The 7,790-nt window shown below is 46.3% G+C and overlaps 1 pseudogene; it reads left to right on the forward strand.

Annotated features, from left to right (window-relative positions):
* The first annotated feature begins 322 nt into the window (after nt 1-322).
* LOC106302784 lies at nt 323-6,930 on the forward strand (annotated as a pseudogene).
* The last annotated feature ends 860 nt before the right edge of the window (nt 6,931-7,790 follow it).

Here is a 7,790-nt window from a genome sequence, read left to right on the forward strand (position 1 = left end):
TGAGGGAGACAACACCGTGGATGATCAGAAAGAAGTGAGCTACGTTAATGGACAAGGATGGCAGTACAAGAACTACCACCCGAACCATAACGTTAGGAACAATCCTCACCTCTTTTCATATTCCAAGGTTGACAGCCCGGTTGACAACGCTCAGAACAGTCAAGGGCAGAACAACGGCTATCAGAAACCATATCAGGGAAGAACATATGTCCTGAGCCAAGCGGAGCATAACTAGTTCCAGAACCAGAAACAGCAAACTGCTCAACCGACCGCTCCTTCGCCAGCGATTGCTCCGCAAGACGAAATAAAGGGTCTAGCGACGATGATGCAGCAGTTGCTCCAGGGTCAGCAGATTCAAGGGAAAGCGTTGAATCAAGTTACCACGGACATCAACTCCAGGATGAACCACATGTTCAATGACCTGAGTACCAAATATGATAACGTAGCCAGCCATATGCGCCAGATGGATGTTCGGATCGCACAGACAGCTGAGAGCGTCAAGAGGCAGCAAGGTACTCTACCTGGAAAGACCGATAAAAATCCTAAGGAATGCAGTGCTGTAGCACTAAGGAGTGGAAGAAACCTACCGGATACAATGCCCAAGAAGTTATCAGCAGCAGAGAAGGGTAAGCAGAAATAGGGTGAGCAACCACGATCTGAAGCACCTCCTTTATATGACGAGGAACCGGAACAGTCTGCTGAGATTGATCTGACACCTGTCGCTCCACCAGTTGAGCCTGTTCCTCCGCGCGAATACACCCCAAAGGTTCCATATCCTGTTCCGGCAAAGACGTCTCGCAAGGATCAGGAGGAGACCAAGTGTAAAAAGATGCTGGAAGATCTAACTATCAAATTACCTCTTGTAGATGCGATACAGATGATACCTTCTATGCGCAGCTTGATGAAAGGGTTGATCTCTTGTAAGGTGACTGGAGATAGTGAGCTACTGATGGTTTCAAAAGAGTGCACTGCGGTACTTCAGAACAAGCCGATAAAGAAATTGGATGATCCCGGCAAGTTTTTCCTCTCCAAAACAAATAAGGAGAACTGTATTCGCTTGTTCTCTATGCGATATGGGTTCCAGCGTCAATCTCATGCCTTACTCTGTGGCAAAACGACTGGGCTTCACAAACTTCAAACCGACAAGAATCTCGCTGGTGTTTGCCGACAGATCAGTCAAGTCACCAGTGGGTATTCTGGAAGACCTTCATGTCCGAGTGGGTAACACATTTGTTCCGACAGATTTTGTGGTTCTGGAAGTTGAAGAAGAACCGAGAGATCCACTCATCCTAGGACGTCCCTTCTTGTGCACAGCTGGTGCGATCATTGATGTTCGGCAACGAAGGATTGATCTTCACCTAGGAGACATTGCGATGAAGTTCGAAATAAACAAATTTCTGAAGAAACCGATGCTAGATGCGCAGACATACACCGTTGAGGATAACAACCAGGCGCAACTCCCTCAAGAAGGGATGATCGAGGAGATCCTGACCGACGATCCGCTCGAGCTAGCTTTGACCCGCTCTGCGACAGAGCACAATGTAATGAGCGTGGACGCGGACGGCTACGACAAGATGCTTGACTCAGCCAAAAGCATGGAGATACTTGTAAGCTATCTAAGTCTTGGGGAGAAAGACGAGAGCAATCAGAGCGATACCTTTGGAGCAGTCACTTCGAAGGGCGCTACTAAGCTGAGCACGCCACGCGACGATCCATGGAGCAAACTGAAAGCTCCAAAGATCGAGCTCAAATCACTCCCTACGGGGCTCAAGTACGCGTTCTTAGGGCAAAATTCTACTTATCCTGTTATTGTGAATTTTGAACTGAACAATGTAGAAACAGCTAAATTCCTGTGTGAGCTGAGAAAATACCGTAAGGCGTTTTCACCTGATCTTTGCATGCATATAATACACCTAGAAGATGAATCGATGACTTCTATAGAACATCAGAGGAGGTTAAATCCAAATCTTAAAGATGTTGTAAAGAAAGAGATAATGAAACTTCTAGAAGCTGGTGTGATTTATGCCATCTCTGATAGTAACTGGGTTAGCCCTGTTCATGTAGTTCCTAAGAAGGGTGGAATAACTGTCATAACAAATGAGAAGAATGAACTGATCCCTACTCGAACAGTAACTGGACATCGCATGTGCATATATTTTCGCAAATTGAATGCTGCAACTCGCAAGGATCACTTTCCATTACCTTTCATTGATCAGATGCTTGAACGATTAGCTAACCACCCATACTTTTTCTTTTTAGATGGTTATTCAGGTTTCTTTCAGATCCCTATCCACTCGGATGATCAGGAGAAGACGATGTTCACGTGCCCATACGACACGTTTGCATACAGGAGAATGCCATTCGGCTTGTGCAATGATCCTGTGACCTTTCAACGTTCCATGAGGTCTATTTTCACTGACCTGATTGAGGATATAATGGAGGTTTTCATGGACGATTTCAGTGTCTATGGAAGCTCTTTTCTGTCAGTTTAAAAAACTTGTGCAGGGTACTGCAGCGCTGCGAGGAGAAGGATCTAGTGCTGAACTGGGAGAAGTGCCACTTCATGGTTAAGGATGAGATTGTTCTCGGGCACAAGATCTCTGAGAAGGGTATCGAGGTCGACAAGGCAAAGATTGAAGTCATGATGAGCTTGCAGCCACCAACATCAGTCAAGGGAATAAGGAGTTTCTTGGGGCACGCGGGTTTTTACAGGAGATTCATCAAGGATTTCTCAATGATTGCAAGACCACTCACGAGACTGCTCTGCAAGGATACCAGATTCGAGTTTGACAGCGAATGTTTAACCGCATTCCACACGATCAAAGGAGCCTTGATCAGTGCACCGGTTGTTCAGTCTCCTGACTGGGACTTACCCTTCGAGATCATGACAGATGCTAGTGATTTCGCGGTAGGAGCAGTGCTGGGACAGAGGAAGGATGAGAAACTGCATGTGATCTACTACGCGAGCAGGACGATGGATGAAGCCCAATGCCGATATGCCACAATAGAGAAGGAGCTTTTGGCCATAGTCTACGCCTTCGAGAAATTTAGGTCACACAGATCATGCGGCTCTGAGGTACTTGCTGACGAAGAAGGATGCCAAACCGCGCCTGCTCCGATGGATCCTCCTACTCCAGGAATTCGACCTTGAGATCAAAGACAAAAAAGGGATTGAGAATTGAGTCCCCGACCATTTGTCTAGAATGAAGATCGACGACGAGACTGTTCTTAACGACAGTCTCCCTGAAGAAAAAGTCTACTCGATTGGTCTGTATGCCGAGAACAGACCAGATACTCACGCCATGGACTGTTCTGCAGATTGTTCCACGGAAAGCTTCTCTGATTGTTCTGCGGACTGTTCCGCCGACCAGGAACACTTTGTTGCTGCTATAAAAATGAGGCATTCCTACCTACCGTGGTTCGCTGAGATAGCTAATTTTTTAGCTGCAGAGAAAGAGCCGGTTGAGCTTACTGGGAATGAGAAGCGGAAATTTCTAAGGGATGTAAAACTCTACTTTTGGGATGAACTGTTCTTGTATCGACACTGCAAAGATGGAGTGTTCCGGAAGCAAAAATTCTGGAAATCTTGCTTCATTGCCACTGTTCTTCTTATGCCGGTCACTTTGCAGCATTCAAGACCGTCTACAATGTCTTGCAAGCTGGTTTCTGGTGGCCAACAATGTTCCGTGATGCACAAGCTTTCATCTCAAAGTGCAGTTCATACCAAAGACAAGGGAACATTTGCAAGCGGAACGAGATGCCCCAGAACTTCATACTCGAGATCGAGGTGTTCGACTGTTGGGGGATGGACTTCATGGGACCATTCCCACCATCGTATAAGAACGAGTACATTCTAGTGGCAGTGGATTACGTTTCCAAGTGGGTAAAGGCAATCGCCAGTCCCACTAATGACGCACGGGTTGTGATCAAAATGTTTAAAACCATCATCTTTCCTAGGTTTGAAGTACCTAGAGTGGTCATAAGCGACGGAGGCACCCACTTCATCAACAAGGTTTTCCAAGGGCTCTTGAAGAAGAACGGTGTCAAGCACAAAGTTGCTACAGCATACCATCCTCAGACAAGTGGCCAAGTGGAAGTGTCTAATAGGGAGATCAAGAGCATCCTGCAGAAAACGGTCGGAACTACACGCAAGGCCTGGTCTTTAAAGTTAGATGATGCGCTATGGGCCTATAGAACATCCTACAAAACGCCATTAGGGACCACTCCATATCATCTGGTCTATGGCAAGGCATGTCACCTCCCTGTGGAACTCGAGTACAAGGCGGCATCGGCTGTCAAACTACTCAACTTCGATATCAAATCAGCCAAGGAGAGGCGTTCCGTTCAAATTCACGAACTTGAAGAGATCAGACACCTGGCTTATGAAAGCACGAAGATCTACAAGGAAAAGACCAACACCTATTATGATAAGCGGATCATCAGCAGAAGCTTCGAACCAAATGATCGAGTCTTGCTCTTCAACTCTAGGCTGAAGCTGTTCCCTGGGAAGCTGAAATCCAGGTGGTCCGGACCGTTTACTATCAAAGAGGTCAGACCATATGGAGCCTTGGTGCTATTGGATCCAAATGGAGGGGAGTTCGTCGTAAATGGTCAGCGTCTTAAGCCATACCTAGCTGAAACGACAATAGAAGGGGAAGAAATTCCCTTAGGCGATCCATCCCCAGATCAATAGGCTGATCAAAGTCAAGCTAGAGACTTAAATCGAGCGCTTGGTGGGAGGCAACCCACTGGTAAGTGTAAATATGTTTTTCTTTTCGTATTTTGTTCCATCTTGTTTTGATTTCTGTTATAGGAAGGATAAAATCGAAGACTCCCGGAGGAACAGTCCACGGACTGCTCTCGCTGGAGAACAACTGCTCCTCCAGGTAAGTTTTCGACTCAAAATAAAAAAAAAAGAGAAGAGGAAGCGGTTAGGGTTTGCCTATTTAAGGAAACTACCCCACTTCCCCACTTAGCCCCAAGTCGCCGAAAACCTCCTCCCCATAAGTTTAGAACCCTAAATTTGAAAACTTTAAACTCTCAATCTTTTCTCAATCGATTTTGGTTCTAACTCCTTGGGATTTCAAGCTTACTCTAGTTTTCCAGCATTCTCTCAACCGAACAAGGTAAAATTCGATCTCGCTCCAAATCGCAAATCACGGTTCCTCCATTTTCCTCTTAAGCGATTGAATCGTTTTTCATGGCATTATACTTTGATAAGTTCATCTTGAGATTGCTAGAAAGATAGAAGATTCATTATAAAAAAATATAATGAGAACCGCCTTGTTTCGAAATTGAATTAAGAATTGCGACTGTTCATAATGTTGATTGTTGGTTGCGCGGGTAGGATTTGGGCTATTTAAGGGTCGTTGTTCTTCATGTTGTGATTTGGGTTGTTCGAAAATTGAATGGCTTCCATCGTTTTCTACACAACCCACAAACGGTACTAATGCATAATTCATTGTTCTATTTTGCAGATGGCTCCGAGAACCAAGCAAAAGGTGATGAAAACCCCGAATATTACCCGCGAGAACTACGTCCCGCCTGCAGGCCCCAGCCTTTTACCCATGGACGCGCATTGGAAAAGAGGGTCAGCCGATAGATCTCGACGACCCAATGCTCCTCACCTTCAACTAGGAAGGGTGGGACAAAGAGTCTGCGCAACGATACAACACGCTTCTCAACACCAAGATCTTGCCCACTCGATTCGGTCACAACGAGACCCTCGCTGCTCTTGGGATTGACACAGACGTGTTTGAGAAGCTCAATGCAATGGGGATCGCTCCCCTATGTTACCTGACGCACGAACTATACCCAGACCTAGTGAGACAAGCGCTCGCTACAGCTAAGATCGGCTACGACAACCCTCAGGCACCCACATATGAGAACTGTTCTTTCTCATTCATGGCCGATGGCAAGTTCTGCTCCCTTTCGCTTGACCAGCTCAATGAGATATATGAGATCTGGGACGAGCGAAAGGATGTTGCAGTAGAGAACAAGTTCACTCCGACGGAGCGGTTTTGGGACCTCATCGCAACCGGTAGTGGATCATTCGCCTCTCGAAAGGTGTATCAGTCCCAGATCAGAAACCCTACGTTGAGGGTAATCGCAAAGATGGTCTCCAACCTCCTTTTTGCGAAGGATCAAACCTCAAAGGTCACCAAAGGATAACTGCAGATGCTATACTCAGGTCTTGAGGATGAGATCTGCAGATCACGAGCTGGAATCCCATTTCAGCTTGTGCAAACCAACCCCGGCTTCCATCTCATCTGGATGTTCTACTCACGAAAAGACTTCCTGCTCAGGACTGAGAACAAGAAGGATCGCTGCGGCAGCTTGCTCACTCCGTTGTTCAAGCACTACTGGGTCAACCTCCAAGCCTACGCGGTCAACTACAACATTTAGTATGTGGACACTCACTATCTGATCTCGTGCCACAACCTCCGTGACGAGACCACATACAGATTCACGGATACGGAGGGAAACGTGTTGTTCATCAAGCTGCCCCAACCGCACCTCACGAACTTCAGTTCGATAGAGAACATTCGTTTCTTACCTGACCCAGAGTTCCTCTGCGCCGACCCACGAGCACCACCTCCTGATGATGATATGGATGAGCCAGAGGACATCACACCGGACGAGGAAACGGCCTATGACTTAGGCCCTCTCGACGATGACGCGGACGAGGCAGCATACCGTCGCTGGATGGTTGATTCGCAGCGGAGGACCAACAGCCTCATGAAGAGGAACCTCAAGGCAATCACGGGATTATGTTTCGGCGGTCAAGAGCCGCAACCATCCTCAGCTGAGGAGACTCCACAGCAGTCCCACCGCCCAGACAAGGAACCGGCTGGATCTTCCGCTGGAGCAGAGGGTCTCCCGAGGAACAGGAGGACGGCTGGTAGCTCCGAGAGCGGCGAGTCAGACTGATCCCGCCTTATCACCCTATCTCATTGTCTTATCCATCTGAACAATTTATTATCTTGCATATTAATTGCTTGTTTGGTTTGTTTTTAGCCTACCTCAAATTTATTTTCACAACCAGGGATGGTGTGAACTAAGTCTAGGGGAGGTGATTGTGTGAAACTAATCTCTTTCGGTTTTTATGTTTGAGTCAGTCTTTGTGTTTCATTGAGTCAGTCCAAACTCTTGTGGGAATTAGGACCCTATTTTGTGATGATCTTTTAACCACCTCGTGCTCTAACATTCTTATTCAGTGACCTTAGCAGCGACGAAAGACCCACACTTGGACCTGGAACGGCCCTGACTTATCTCACCTGACTCTCCAGAAGTTTTCAACCGATCAGGTTACACTGGGCCGACTTAACTCCATCTAACTTGAACCTAATTTTGACTGCAAATTCCTCTTGTTATTGGCATTAGATCAGGGAAACGAGACTTACACTCAGGACTTCTTACTCTTTTTACCAATCTTGCTGATCCTGAGTGGCTAGTTCATTTTTAGCTAGTACCCACCTTGTACCTAAGCCTTTATTCCGGCTTCATGCATTCTATTCTTCAGTTTCATTTATGCAGATATGTGCAAAAAGGTTGGATATGAAAGGATCGACGCAGCCTCTTACTCGTAATCGCTGTAAGAGAATATGAAGCAGGAACAACCAGCTCCAGAATAATCAGAAGAGCAGTCAGTCGAGAACAAAGGAGAACGACCATAGGGCACCGATCATTCCGTGTATTATCTCCTTCTTTGTCACTTCATCATCTATAATCTCATCAGTTATACAATTACAAAAAAAAAGAGATATATATATATATATATATATATATTT

The sequence above is a fragment of the Brassica oleracea genome, chromosome C7 (genome assembly GCF_000695525.1).
Source record: "Brassica oleracea var. oleracea cultivar TO1000 chromosome C7, BOL, whole genome shotgun sequence".
NCBI lineage: Eukaryota > Viridiplantae > Streptophyta > Magnoliopsida > Brassicales > Brassicaceae > Brassica > Brassica oleracea.